Source organism: Phyllobates terribilis, unplaced genomic scaffold (genome assembly GCF_046119375.1).
Source record: "Phyllobates terribilis strain yellow unplaced genomic scaffold, ASM4611937v1 Scaffold_1606__1_contigs__length_246918, whole genome shotgun sequence".
NCBI lineage: Eukaryota > Metazoa > Chordata > Amphibia > Anura > Dendrobatidae > Phyllobates > Phyllobates terribilis.
This window is the reverse complement of record NW_027364366.1, coordinates 207,661-221,969: the sequence shown is the minus strand read 5'-3', so window position 1 is coordinate 221,969 and position 14,309 is coordinate 207,661. Positions and strand designations below refer to the sequence as shown.

General features: G+C 45.0%; 11 non-coding genes across 11 annotated transcripts; all 11 read right to left on the bottom strand.

The window, feature by feature from the left end:
* Positions 1–246: 246 nt before the first annotated feature.
* On the bottom strand, positions 247–434 carry LOC141244809 (U2 spliceosomal RNA). Its single transcript, XR_012308719.1, has one exon. It is a non-coding gene; the product is annotated as a U2 spliceosomal RNA (small nuclear RNA).
* Positions 435–1,555: 1,121 nt separating this feature from the next.
* Positions 1,556–1,746, bottom strand: LOC141244771 (U2 spliceosomal RNA). Its single transcript, XR_012308682.1, has one exon. It is a non-coding gene; the product is annotated as a U2 spliceosomal RNA (small nuclear RNA).
* Positions 1,747–2,861: 1,115 nt separating this feature from the next.
* On the bottom strand, positions 2,862–3,052 carry LOC141244770 (U2 spliceosomal RNA). Its single transcript, XR_012308681.1, has one exon. It is a non-coding gene; the product is annotated as a U2 spliceosomal RNA (small nuclear RNA).
* A 1,115-nt stretch (positions 3,053–4,167) lies between these two features.
* LOC141244769 (U2 spliceosomal RNA) lies at positions 4,168–4,358 on the bottom strand. Its single transcript, XR_012308680.1, has one exon. It is a non-coding gene; the product is annotated as a U2 spliceosomal RNA (small nuclear RNA).
* Positions 4,359–5,473: 1,115 nt separating this feature from the next.
* Positions 5,474–5,664, bottom strand: LOC141244768 (U2 spliceosomal RNA). The gene has a single exon (XR_012308679.1). It is a non-coding gene; the product is annotated as a U2 spliceosomal RNA (small nuclear RNA).
* A 1,115-nt stretch (positions 5,665–6,779) lies between these two features.
* On the bottom strand, positions 6,780–6,970 carry LOC141244766 (U2 spliceosomal RNA). Its single transcript, XR_012308677.1, has one exon. It is a non-coding gene; the product is annotated as a U2 spliceosomal RNA (small nuclear RNA).
* Positions 6,971–8,085: 1,115 nt separating this feature from the next.
* LOC141244765 (U2 spliceosomal RNA) lies at positions 8,086–8,276 on the bottom strand. The gene has a single exon (XR_012308676.1). It is a non-coding gene; the product is annotated as a U2 spliceosomal RNA (small nuclear RNA).
* Positions 8,277–9,391: 1,115 nt separating this feature from the next.
* Positions 9,392–9,582, bottom strand: LOC141244764 (U2 spliceosomal RNA). The gene has a single exon (XR_012308675.1). It is a non-coding gene; the product is annotated as a U2 spliceosomal RNA (small nuclear RNA).
* Positions 9,583–10,695: 1,113 nt separating this feature from the next.
* Positions 10,696–10,886, bottom strand: LOC141244763 (U2 spliceosomal RNA). The gene has a single exon (XR_012308674.1). It is a non-coding gene; the product is annotated as a U2 spliceosomal RNA (small nuclear RNA).
* Positions 10,887–12,001: 1,115 nt separating this feature from the next.
* Positions 12,002–12,192, bottom strand: LOC141244762 (U2 spliceosomal RNA). Its single transcript, XR_012308673.1, has one exon. It is a non-coding gene; the product is annotated as a U2 spliceosomal RNA (small nuclear RNA).
* A 1,115-nt stretch (positions 12,193–13,307) lies between these two features.
* On the bottom strand, positions 13,308–13,498 carry LOC141244761 (U2 spliceosomal RNA). The gene has a single exon (XR_012308672.1). It is a non-coding gene; the product is annotated as a U2 spliceosomal RNA (small nuclear RNA).
* Between the last annotated feature and the right edge of the window lie 811 nt (positions 13,499–14,309).

The following is a 14,309-nucleotide window of genomic DNA, read 5'->3' as shown; positions in this document are numbered from 1 at the left end:
CAAAGGAAGTAAAAAGGGAGAGCTAGAAAGATAGCATTGCATCACATTACATGGCAATGCAATGCACAGTTGCTGAAGATGAACCAAAATGAGCTTGTAATCTGGCTTCTGCAACTTTGAACATGAAAAATCCAATGAGGAGAAGAAAGCAAAGCCAAAGAGTCCATCCCAAAATCCGACAAACAAGCAAAATGAACAATAAAACATTGAATTCAATTCTTTCTGATTTTAGAAACTGCATTAAAGAAGGGGTGCACCGGTCCTGGAGATACTGCAATCCAGGTCAATGCGTGGAGTGGACAGAGCAAGCTCTTTTCCATCTCCCTGTTCTAAAATCCATTTAATATATGGTCCCCAGATAGGGGACGTATCAGATATTAAACTGATAAGAACAGATACTACACTTGATCTTAGCCAAAAGGCCGAGAAGCGATAACCAGAATTGGTTTCCAAACTACGGAGCCTCCCAAGGATCCTGAAAAGTCCATTTGTGGAGATGAGCTCCTGGACTCCCGTTAAGAAGACATGTTGTCAACCTCTAGATCCCTTACATGCCTGCACTTTTCGGCTTGCTGCTGCTGCAATCCACGCGTTTTAGATCTGCATAACTCCACCTCTTTAAACACAGCACCTTCACCCCCTGCTGTTCCCACCCGCCTCAACACCGTTGGAAGGAGGAGAACCAATTAAGGGGCGGGGGTGGGTGGAACGAGCAGCTGTCTACCCTTAGCAGGAGGGCTCCTGATTACATACCTCTCCTGCTGCTGCTGCTGCTGGCTGTCCAGCAGCAGACTGAAGGTGGCTGTGCTGTGCACAGGTATATAAAGGCTCAGAGCCTATTATGACACGCGCAGCCAGCGTTCCATTGCCACATTCCATCTACTGCAGGCAGGATACCTGGCTGGCTGAAGTCGCTGAGAAGCTCACAGAGACCGCCATAAGCAACAGTTTAACAGAATGCCACAGACTAATCAACCAAACTTTTTGGGTTGGGTTCTCTTTTATAGTCTGCAGGCATTAAATGAAAGAAGTCAGTGTTCCAGCAGAAGGAGACAACGTTTCAGAAAAGCATTGTAGCAAACCAAAAAAAGAAATTTTAAGCGCAGCAGAGTAACGCGCGCACATACCTGTTAGCTCAGGGTGAAGTTTAAAAGGCTGCTGCTGCTGTTGATAACAAGGGCATTTGCTAAATAGATGGTGTGTGTGCAACAATATACTGAAAGGTCAATTATATTGTGCAGCTTATCTCACCACCTGTAGTTATTTAGGTGAAAGCTCCAAAATGCTTGCCTAATATGTCTGTTTATCCAAAAGGAAGTAAAAAGGGAGAGCTAGAAAGATAGCATTGCATCACATTACATGGCAATGCAATGCACAGTTGCTGAAGATGAACCAAAATGAGCTTGTAATCTGGCTTCTGCAACTTTGAACATGAAAAATCCAATGAGGAGAAGAAAAGCAAAGCCAAAGAGTCCATCCCAAAATCCGACAAACAAGCAAAATGAACAAAAAACATTGAATTCAATTCTTTCTGATTTTAGAAACTGCATTAAAGAAGGGGTGCACCGGTCCTGGAGATACTGCAATACCAGGTCAATGCGTGGAGTGGACAGAGCAAGCTCTTTTTCCATCTCCCTGTTCTAAAAATCCATTTAATATATGGTCCCCAGATAGGGGACGTATCAGATATTAAACTGATAAGAACAGATACTACACTTGATCTTAGCCAAAAGGCCGAGAAGCGATAACCAGAATTGGTTTCAAACTACGGAGCCACCCAAGGATCCTGAAAAGTCCATTTGTGGAGATGAGCTCCTGGACTCCCGTTAAGAAGACATGTTGTCAACCTCTAGATCCCTTACATGCCTGCACTTTTCGGCTTGCTGCTGCTGCAATCCACGCGTTTTAGATCTGCATAACTCCACCTCTTTAAACACAGCACCTTCACCCCCTGCTGTTCCCACCCGCCTCAACACCGTTGGAAGGGAGGAGAACCAATTAAGGCGGGGGGTGGGGTGGAACGAGCAGCTGTCTACCCTTAGCAGGAGGGCTCCTGATTACATACCTCTCCTGCTGCTGCTGCTGCTGGCTGTCCAGCAGCAGACTGAAGGTGGCTGCTGCTGTGCACAGGTATATAAAGGCTCAGAGCCTATTATGACACGCGCAGCCAGCGTTCCATTGCCACATTCCATCTACTGCAGGCAGGATACCTGGCTGGCTGAATGTCGCTGAGAAGCTCACAGAGACCGCCATAAGCAACAGTTTAACAGAATGCCACAGACTAATCAACCAAACTTTTTGGGTTGGGTTCTCTTTTATAGTCTGCAGGCATTAAATGAAAGAAGTCAGTGTTCCAGCAGAAGGAGACAACGTTTCAGAAAAGGCATTGTAGCAAACCAAAAAAGAAATTTTAAGCGCAGCAGAGTAACCAGCGCACATACCTGTTAGCTCAGGTGAGTTTAAAAGGCTGCTGTTGATAACAAGGGCATTTGCTAAATAGATGGTGTGTGTGCAACAATATACTGAAAGGTCAATTATATTGTGCAGCTTATCTCACCACCTGTAGTTATTTAGGTGAAAGCTCCAAAATGCTTGCCTAATATGTCTGTTTATCCAAAAGGAAGTAAAAAGGGAGAGCTAGAAAGATAGCATTGCATCACATTACATGGCAATGCAATGCACAGTTGCTGAAGATGAACCAAAATGAGCTTGTAATCTGGCTTCTGCAACTTTGAACATGAAAAATCCAATGAGGAGAAGAAAAGCAAAGCCAAAGAGTCCATCCCAAAATCCGACAAACAAGCAAAATGAACAAAAAACATTGAATTCAATTCTTTCTGATTTTAGAAACTGCATTAAAGAAGGGGTGCACCGGTCCTGGAGATACTGCAATACCAGGTCAATGCGTGGAGTGGACAGAGCAAGCTCTTTTTCCATCTCCCTGTTCTAAAAATCCATTTAATATATGGTCCCCAGATAGGGGACGTATCAGATATTAAACTGATAAGAACAGATACTACACTTGATCTTAGCCAAAAGGCCGAGAAGCGATAACCAGAATTGGTTTCAAACTACGGAGCCACCCAAGGATCCTGAAAAGTCCATTTGTGGAGATGAGCTCCTGGACTCCCGTTAAGAAGACATGTTGTCAACCTCTAGATCCCTTACATGCCTGCACTTTTCGGCTTGCTGCTGCTGCAATCCACGCGTTTTAGATCTGCATAACTCCACCTCTTTAAACACAGCACCTTCACCCCCTGCTGTTCCCACCCGCCTCAACACCGTTGGAAGGGAGGAGAACCAATTAAGGCGGGGGGTGGGGTGGAACGAGCAGCTGTCTACCCTTAGCAGGAGGGCTCCTGATTACATACCTCTCCTGCTGCTGCTGCTGCTGGCTGTCCAGCAGCAGACTGAAGGTGGCTGCTGCTGTGCACAGGTATATAAAGGCTCAGAGCCTATTATGACACGCGCAGCCAGCGTTCCATTGCCACATTCCATCTACTGCAGGCAGGATACCTGGCTGGCTGAATGTCGCTGAGAAGCTCACAGAGACCGCCATAAGCAACAGTTTAACAGAATGCCACAGACTAATCAACCAAACTTTTTGGGTTGGGTTCTCTTTTATAGTCTGCAGGCATTAAATGAAAGAAGTCAGTGTTCCAGCAGAAGGAGACAACGTTTCAGAAAAGGCATTGTAGCAAACCAAAAAAGAAATTTTAAGCGCAGCAGAGTAACCAGCGCACATACCTGTTAGCTCAGGTGAGTTTAAAAGGCTGCTGTTGATAACAAGGGCATTTGCTAAATAGATGGTGTGTGTGCAACAATATACTGAAAGGTCAATTATATTGTGCAGCTTATCTCACCACCTGTAGTTATTTAGGTGAAAGCTCCAAAATGCTTGCCTAATATGTCTGTTTATCCAAAAGGAAGTAAAAAGGGAGAGCTAGAAAGATAGCATTGCATCACATTACATGGCAATGCAATGCACAGTTGCTGAAGATGAACCAAAATGAGCTTGTAATCTGGCTTCTGCAACTTTGAACATGAAAAATCCAATGAGGAGAAGAAAAGCAAAGCCAAAGAGTCCATCCCAAAATCCGACAAACAAGCAAAATGAACAAAAAACATTGAATTCAATTCTTTCTGATTTTAGAAACTGCATTAAAGAAGGGGTGCACCGGTCCTGGAGATACTGCAATACCAGGTCAATGCGTGGAGTGGACAGAGCAAGCTCTTTTTCCATCTCCCTGTTCTAAAAATCCATTTAATATATGGTCCCCAGATAGGGGACGTATCAGATATTAAACTGATAAGAACAGATACTACACTTGATCTTAGCCAAAAGGCCGAGAAGCGATAACCAGAATTGGTTTCAAACTACGGAGCCACCCAAGGATCCTGAAAAGTCCATTTGTGGAGATGAGCTCCTGGACTCCCGTTAAGAAGACATGTTGTCAACCTCTAGATCCCTTACATGCCTGCACTTTTCGGCTTGCTGCTGCTGCAATCCACGCGTTTTAGATCTGCATAACTCCACCTCTTTAAACACAGCACCTTCACCCCCTGCTGTTCCCACCCGCCTCAACACCGTTGGAAGGGAGGAGAACCAATTAAGGCGGGGGGTGGGGTGGAACGAGCAGCTGTCTACCCTTAGCAGGAGGGCTCCTGATTACATACCTCTCCTGCTGCTGCTGCTGCTGGCTGTCCAGCAGCAGACTGAAGGTGGCTGCTGCTGTGCACAGGTATATAAAGGCTCAGAGCCTATTATGACACGCGCAGCCAGCGTTCCATTGCCACATTCCATCTACTGCAGGCAGGATACCTGGCTGGCTGAATGTCGCTGAGAAGCTCACAGAGACCGCCATAAGCAACAGTTTAACAGAATGCCACAGACTAATCAACCAAACTTTTTGGGTTGGGTTCTCTTTTATAGTCTGCAGGCATTAAATGAAAGAAGTCAGTGTTCCAGCAGAAGGAGACAACGTTTCAGAAAAGGCATTGTAGCAAACCAAAAAAGAAATTTTAAGCGCAGCAGAGTAACCAGCGCACATACCTGTTAGCTCAGGTGAGTTTAAAAGGCTGCTGTTGATAACAAGGGCATTTGCTAAATAGATGGTGTGTGTGCAACAATATACTGAAAGGTCAATTATATTGTGCAGCTTATCTCACCACCTGTAGTTATTTAGGTGAAAGCTCCAAAATGCTTGCCTAATATGTCTGTTTATCCAAAAGGAAGTAAAAAGGGAGAGCTAGAAAGATAGCATTGCATCACATTACATGGCAATGCAATGCACAGTTGCTGAAGATGAACCAAAATGAGCTTGTAATCTGGCTTCTGCAACTTTGAACATGAAAAATCCAATGAGGAGAAGAAAAGCAAAGCCAAAGAGTCCATCCCAAAATCCGACAAACAAGCAAAATGAACAAAAAACATTGAATTCAATTCTTTCTGATTTTAGAAACTGCATTAAAGAAGGGGTGCACCGGTCCTGGAGATACTGCAATACCAGGTCAATGCGTGGAGTGGACAGAGCAAGCTCTTTTTCCATCTCCCTGTTCTAAAAATCCATTTAATATATGGTCCCCAGATAGGGGACGTATCAGATATTAAACTGATAAGAACAGATACTACACTTGATCTTAGCCAAAAGGCCGAGAAGCGATAACCAGAATTGGTTTCAAACTACGGAGCCACCCAAGGATCCTGAAAAGTCCATTTGTGGAGATGAGCTCCTGGACTCCCGTTAAGAAGACATGTTGTCAACCTCTAGATCCCTTACATGCCTGCACTTTTCGGCTTGCTGCTGCTGCAATCCACGCGTTTTAGATCTGCATAACTCCACCTCTTTAAACACAGCACCTTCACCCCCTGCTGTTCCCACCCGCCTCAACACCGTTGGAAGGGAGGAGAACCAATTAAGGCGGGGGGTGGGGTGGAACGAGCAGCTGTCTACCCTTAGCAGGAGGGCTCCTGATTACATACCTCTCCTGCTGCTGCTGCTGCTGGCTGTCCAGCAGCAGACTGAAGGTGGCTGCTGCTGTGCACAGGTATATAAAGGCTCAGAGCCTATTATGACACGCGCAGCCAGCGTTCCATTGCCACATTCCATCTACTGCAGGCAGGATACCTGGCTGGCTGAATGTCGCTGAGAAGCTCACAGAGACCGCCATAAGCAACAGTTTAACAGAATGCCACAGACTAATCAACCAAACTTTTTGGGTTGGGTTCTCTTTTATAGTCTGCAGGCATTAAATGAAAGAAGTCAGTGTTCCAGCAGAAGGAGACAACGTTTCAGAAAAGGCATTGTAGCAAACCAAAAAAGAAATTTTAAGCGCAGCAGAGTAACCAGCGCACATACCTGTTAGCTCAGGTGAGTTTAAAAGGCTGCTGTTGATAACAAGGGCATTTGCTAAATAGATGGTGTGTGTGCAACAATATACTGAAAGGTCAATTATATTGTGCAGCTTATCTCACCACCTGTAGTTATTTAGGTGAAAGCTCCAAAATGCTTGCCTAATATGTCTGTTTATCCAAAAGGAAGTAAAAAGGGAGAGCTAGAAAGATAGCATTGCATCACATTACATGGCAATGCAATGCACAGTTGCTGAAGATGAACCAAAATGAGCTTGTAATCTGGCTTCTGCAACTTTGAACATGAAAAATCCAATGAGGAGAAGAAAAGCAAAGCCAAAGAGTCCATCCCAAAATCCGACAAACAAGCAAAATGAACAAAAAACATTGAATTCAATTCTTTCTGATTTTAGAAACTGCATTAAAGAAGGGGTGCACCGGTCCTGGAGATACTGCAATACCAGGTCAATGCGTGGAGTGGACAGAGCAAGCTCTTTTTCCATCTCCCTGTTCTAAAAATCCATTTAATATATGGTCCCCAGATAGGGGACGTATCAGATATTAAACTGATAAGAACAGATACTACACTTGATCTTAGCCAAAAGGCCGAGAAGCGATAACCAGAATTGGTTTCAAACTACGGAGCCACCCAAGGATCCTGAAAAGTCCATTTGTGGAGATGAGCTCCTGGACTCCCGTTAAGAAGACATGTTGTCAACCTCTAGATCCCTTACATGCCTGCACTTTTCGGCTTGCTGCTGCTGCAATCCACGCGTTTTAGATCTGCATAACTCCACCTCTTTAAACACAGCACCTTCACCCCCTGCTGTTCCCACCCGCCTCAACACCGTTGGAAGGGAGGAGAACCAATTAAGGCGGGGGGTGGGGTGGAACGAGCAGCTGTCTACCCTTAGCAGGAGGGCTCCTGATTACATACCTCTCCTGCTGCTGCTGCTGCTGGCTGTCCAGCAGCAGACTGAAGGTGGCTGCTGCTGTGCACAGGTATATAAAGGCTCAGAGCCTATTATGACACGCGCAGCCAGCGTTCCATTGCCACATTCCATCTACTGCAGGCAGGATACCTGGCTGGCTGAATGTCGCTGAGAAGCTCACAGAGACCGCCATAAGCAACAGTTTAACAGAATGCCACAGACTAATCAACCAAACTTTTTGGGTTGGGTTCTCTTTTATAGTCTGCAGGCATTAAATGAAAGAAGTCAGTGTTCCAGCAGAAGGAGACAACGTTTCAGAAAAGGCATTGTAGCAAACCAAAAAAGAAATTTTAAGCGCAGCAGAGTAACCAGCGCACATACCTGTTAGCTCAGGTGAGTTTAAAAGGCTGCTGTTGATAACAAGGGCATTTGCTAAATAGATGGTGTGTGTGCAACAATATACTGAAAGGTCAATTATATTGTGCAGCTTATCTCACCACCTGTAGTTATTTAGGTGAAAGCTCCAAAATGCTTGCCTAATATGTCTGTTTATCCAAAAGGAAGTAAAAAGGGAGAGCTAGAAAGATAGCATTGCATCACATTACATGGCAATGCAATGCACAGTTGCTGAAGATGAACCAAAATGAGCTTGTAATCTGGCTTCTGCAACTTTGAACATGAAAAATCCAATGAGGAGAAGAAAAGCAAAGCCAAAGAGTCCATCCCAAAATCCGACAAACAAGCAAAATGAACAAAAAACATTGAATTCAATTCTTTCTGATTTTAGAAACTGCATTAAAGAAGGGGTGCACCGGTCCTGGAGATACTGCAATACCAGGTCAATGCGTGGAGTGGACAGAGCAAGCTCTTTTTCCATCTCCCTGTTCTAAAAATCCATTTAATATATGGTCCCCAGATAGGGGACGTATCAGATATTAAACTGATAAGAACAGATACTACACTTGATCTTAGCCAAAAGGCCGAGAAGCGATAACCAGAATTGGTTTCAAACTACGGAGCCACCCAAGGATCCTGAAAAGTCCATTTGTGGAGATGAGCTCCTGGACTCCCGTTAAGAAGACATGTTGTCAACCTCTAGATCCCTTACATGCCTGCACTTTTCGGCTTGCTGCTGCTGCAATCCACGCGTTTTAGATCTGCATAACTCCACCTCTTTAAACACAGCACCTTCACCCCCTGCTGTTCCCACCCGCCTCAACACCGTTGGAAGGGAGGAGAACCAATTAAGGCGGGGGGTGGGGTGGAACGAGCAGCTGTCTACCCTTAGCAGGAGGGCTCCTGATTACATACCTCTCCTGCTGCTGCTGCTGCTGGCTGTCCAGCAGCAGACTGAAGGTGGCTGCTGCTGTGCACAGGTATATAAAGGCTCAGAGCCTATTATGACACGCGCAGCCAGCGTTCCATTGCCACATTCCATCTACTGCAGGCAGGATACCTGGCTGGCTGAATGTCGCTGAGAAGCTCACAGAGACCGCCATAAGCAACAGTTTAACAGAATGCCACAGACTAATCAACCAAACTTTTTGGGTTGGGTTCTCTTTTATAGTCTGCAGGCATTAAATGAAAGAAGTCAGTGTTCCAGCAGAAGGAGACAACGTTTCAGAAAAGGCATTGTAGCAAACCAAAAAAGAAATTTTAAGCGCAGCAGAGTAACCAGCGCACATACCTGTTAGCTCAGGTGAGTTTAAAAGGCTGCTGTTGATAACAAGGGCATTTGCTAAATAGATGGTGTGTGTGCAACAATATACTGAAAGGTCAATTATATTGTGCAGCTTATCTCACCACCTGTAGTTATTTAGGTGAAAGCTCCAAAATGCTTGCCTAATATGTCTGTTTATCCAAAAGGAAGTAAAAAGGGAGAGCTAGAAAGATAGCATTGCATCACATTACATGGCAATGCAATGCACAGTTGCTGAAGATGAACCAAAATGAGCTTGTAATCTGGCTTCTGCAACTTTGAACATGAAAAATCCAATGAGGAGAAGAAAAGCAAAGCCAAAGAGTCCATCCCAAAATCCGACAAACAAGCAAAATGAACAAAAAACATTGAATTCAATTCTTTCTGATTTTAGAAACTGCATTAAAGAAGGGGTGCACCGGTCCTGGAGATACTGCAATACCAGGTCAATGCGTGGAGTGGACAGAGCAAGCTCTTTTTCCATCTCCCTGTTCTAAAAATCCATTTAATATATGGTCCCCAGATAGGGGACGTATCAGATATTAAACTGATAAGAACAGATACTACACTTGATCTTAGCCAAAAGGCCGAGAAGCGATAACCAGAATTGGTTTCAAACTACGGAGCCACCCAAGGATCCTGAAAAGTCCATTTGTGGAGATGAGCTCCTGGACTCCCGTTAAGAAGACATGTTGTCAACCTCTAGATCCCTTACATGCCTGCACTTTTCGGCTTGCTGCTGCTGCAATCCACGCGTTTTAGATCTGCATAACTCCACCTCTTTAAACACAGCACCTTCACCCCCTGCTGTTCCCACCCGCCTCAACACCGTTGGAAGGGAGGAGAACCAATTAAGGCGGGGGGTGGGGTGGAACGAGCAGCTGTCTACCCTTAGCAGGAGGGCTCCTGATTACATACCTCTCCTGCTGCTGCTGCTGCTGGCTGTCCAGCAGCAGACTGAAGGTGGCTGCTGCTGTGCACAGGTATATAAAGGCTCAGAGCCTATTATGACACGCGCAGCCAGCGTTCCATTGCCACATTCCATCTACTGCAGGCAGGATACCTGGCTGGCTGAATGTCGCTGAGAAGCTCACAGAGACCGCCATAAGCAACAGTTTAACAGAATGCCACAGACTAATCAACCAAACTTTTTGGGTTGGGTTCTCTTTTATAGTCTGCAGGCATTAAATGAAAGAAGTCAGTGTTCCAGCAGAAGGAGACAACGTTTCAGAAAAGGCATTGTAGCAAACCAAAAAAGAAATTTTAAGCGCAGCAGAGTAACCAGCGCACATACCTGTTAGCTCAGGTGAGTTTAAAAGGCTGCTGTTGATAACAAGGGCATTTGCTAAATAGATGGTGTGTGCAACAATATACTGAAAGGTCAATTATATTGTGCAGCTTATCTCACCACCTGTAGTTATTTAGGTGAAAGCTCCAAAATGCTTGCCTAATATGTCTGTTTATCCAAAAGGAAGTAAAAAGGGAGAGCTAGAAAGATAGCATTGCATCACATTACATGGCAATGCAATGCACAGTTGCTGAAGATGAACCAAAATGAGCTTGTAATCTGGCTTCTGCAACTTTGAACATGAAAAATCCAATGAGGAGAAGAAAAGCAAAGCCAAAGAGTCCATCCCAAAATCCGACAAACAAGCAAAATGAACAAAAAACATTGAATTCAATTCTTTCTGATTTTAGAAACTGCATTAAAGAAGGGGTGCACCGGTCCTGGAGATACTGCAATACCAGGTCAATGCGTGGAGTGGACAGAGCAAGCTCTTTTTCCATCTCCCTGTTCTAAAAATCCATTTAATATATGGTCCCCAGATAGGGGACGTATCAGATATTAAACTGATAAGAACAGATACTACACTTGATCTTAGCCAAAAGGCCGAGAAGCGATAACCAGAATTGGTTTCAAACTACGGAGCCACCCAAGGATCCTGAAAAGTCCATTTGTGGAGATGAGCTCCTGGACTCCCGTTAAGAAGACATGTTGTCAACCTCTAGATCCCTTACATGCCTGCACTTTTCGGCTTGCTGCTGCTGCAATCCACGCGTTTTAGATCTGCATAACTCCACCTCTTTAAACACAGCACCTTCACCCCCTGCTGTTCCCACCCGCCTCAACACCGTTGGAAGGGAGGAGAACCAATTAAGGCGGGGGGTGGGGTGGAACGAGCAGCTGTCTACCCTTAGCAGGAGGGCTCCTGATTACATACCTCTCCTGCTGCTGCTGCTGCTGGCTGTCCAGCAGCAGACTGAAGGTGGCTGCTGCTGTGCACAGGTATATAAAGGCTCAGAGCCTATTATGACACGCGCAGCCAGCGTTCCATTGCCACATTCCATCTACTGCAGGCAGGATACCTGGCTGGCTGAATGTCGCTGAGAAGCTCACAGAGACCGCCATAAGCAACAGTTTAACAGAATGCCACAGACTAATCAACCAAACTTTTTGGGTTGGGTTCTCTTTTATAGTCTGCAGGCATTAAATGAAAGAAGTCAGTGTTCCAGCAGAAGGAGACAACGTTTCAGAAAAGGCATTGTAGCAAACCAAAAAAGAAATTTTAAGCGCAGCAGAGTAACCAGCGCACATACCTGTTAGCTCAGGTGAGTTTAAAAGGCTGCTGTTGATAACAAGGGCATTTGCTAAATAGATGGTGTGTGTGCAACAATATACTGAAAGGTCAATTATATTGTGCAGCTTATCTCACCACCTGTAGTTATTTAGGTGAAAGCTCCAAAATGCTTGCCTAATATGTCTGTTTATCCAAAAGGAAGTAAAAAGGGAGAGCTAGAAAGATAGCATTGCATCACATTACATGGCAATGCAATGCACAGTTGCTGAAGATGAACCAAAATGAGCTTGTAATCTGGCTTCTGCAACTTTGAACATGAAAAATCCAATGAGGAGAAGAAAAGCAAAGCCAAAGAGTCCATCCCAAAATCCGACAAACAAGCAAAATGAACAAAAAACATTGAATTCAATTCTTTCTGATTTTAGAAACTGCATTAAAGAAGGGGTGCACCGGTCCTGGAGATACTGCAATACCAGGTCAATGCGTGGAGTGGACAGAGCAAGCTCTTTTTCCATCTCCCTGTTCTAAAAATCCATTTAATATATGGTCCCCAGATAGGGGACGTATCAGATATTAAACTGATAAGAACAGATACTACACTTGATCTTAGCCAAAAGGCCGAGAAGCGATAACCAGAATTGGTTTCAAACTACGGAGCCACCCAAGGATCCTGAAAAGTCCATTTGTGGAGATGAGCTCCTGGACTCCCGTTAAGAAGACATGTTGTCAACCTCTAGATCCCTTACATGCCTGCACTTTTCGGCTTGCTGCTGCTGCAATCCACGCGTTTTAGATCTGCATAACTCCACCTCTTTAAACACAGCACCTTCACCCCCTGCTGTTCCCACCCGCCTCAACACCGTTGGAAGGGAGGAGAACCAATTAAGGCGGGGGGTGGGGTGGAACGAGCAGCTGTCTACCCTTAGCAGGAGGGCTCCTGATTACATACCTCTCCTGCTGCTGCTGCTGCTGGCTGTCCAGCAGCAGACTGAAGGTGGCTGCTGCTGTGCACAGGTATATAAAGGCTCAGAGCCTATTATGACACGCGCAGCCAGCGTTCCATTGCCACATTCCATCTACTGCAGGCAGGATACCTGGCTGGCTGAATGTCGCTGAGAAGCTCACAGAGACCGCCATAAGCAACAGTTTAACAGAATGCCACAGACTAATCAACCAAACTTTTTGGGTTGGGTTCTCTTTTATAGTCTGCAGGCATTAAATGAAAGAAGTCAGTGTTCCAGCAGAAGGAGACAACGTTTCAGAAAAGGCATTGTAGCAAACCAAAAAAGAAATTTTAAGCGCAGCAGAGTAACCAGCGCACATACCTGTTAGCTCAGGTGAGTTTAAAAGGCTGCTGTTGATAACAAGGGCATTTGCTAAATAGATGGTGTGTGTGCAACAATATACTGAAAGGTCAATTATATTGTGCAGCTTATCTCACCACCTGTAGTTATTTAGGTGAAAGCTCCAAAATGCTTGCCTAATATGTCTGTTTATCCAAAAGGAAGTAAAAAGGGAGAGCTAGAAAGATAGCATTGCATCACATTACATGGCAATGCAATGCACAGTTGCTGAAGATGAACCAAAATGAGCTTGTAATCTGGCTTCTGCAACTTTGAACATGAAAAATCCAATGAGGAGAAGAAAAGCAAAGCCAAAGAGTCCATCCCAAAATCCGACAAACAAGCAAAATGAACAAAAAACATTGAATTCAATTCTTTCTGATTTTAGAAACTGCATTAAAGAAGGGGTGCACCGGTCCTGGAGATACTGCAATACCAGGTCAATGCGTGGAGTGGACAGAGCAAGCTCTTTTTCCATCTCCCTGTTCTAAAAATCCATTTAATATATGGTCCCCAGATAGGGGACGTATCAGATATTAAACTGATAAGAACAGATACTACACTTGATCTTAGCCAAAAGGCCGAGAAGCGATAACCAGAATTGGTTTCAAACTACGGAGCCACCCAAGGATCCTGAAAAGTCCATTTGTGGAGATGAGCTCCTGGACTCCCGTTAAGAAGACATGTTGTCAACCTCTAGATCCCTTACATGCCTGCACTTTTCGGCTTGCTGCTGCTGCAATCCACGCGTTTTAGATCTGCATAACTCCACCTCTTTAAACACAGCACCTTCACCCCCTGGTGTTCCCACCCGCCTCAACACCGTTGGAAGGGAGGAGAACCAATTAAGGCGGGGGGTGGGGTGGAACGAGCAGCTGTCTACCCTTAGCAGGAGGGCTCCTGATTACATACCTCTCCTGCTGCTGCTGCTGCTGGCTGTCCAGCAGCAGACTGAAGGTGGCTGCTGCTGTGCACAGGTATATAAAGGCTCAGAGCCTATTATGACACGCGCAGCCAGCGTTCCATTGCCACATTCCATCTACTGCAGGCAGGATACCTGGCTGGCTGAATGTCGCTGAGAAGCTCACAGAGACCGCCATAAGCAACAGTTTAACAGAATGCCACAGACTAATCAACCAAACTTTTTGGGTTGGGTTCTCTTTTATAGTCTGCAGGCATTAAATGAAAGAAGTCAGTGTTCCAGCAGAAGGAGACAACGTTTCAGAAAAGGCATTGTAGCAAACCAAAAAAGAAATTTTAAGCGCAGCAGAGTAACCAGCGCACATACCTGTTAGCTCAGGTGAGTTTAAAAGGCTGCTGTTGATAACAAGGGCATTTGCTAAATAGATGGTGTGTGTGCAACAATATACTGAAAGGTCAATTATATTGTGCAGCTTATCTCAC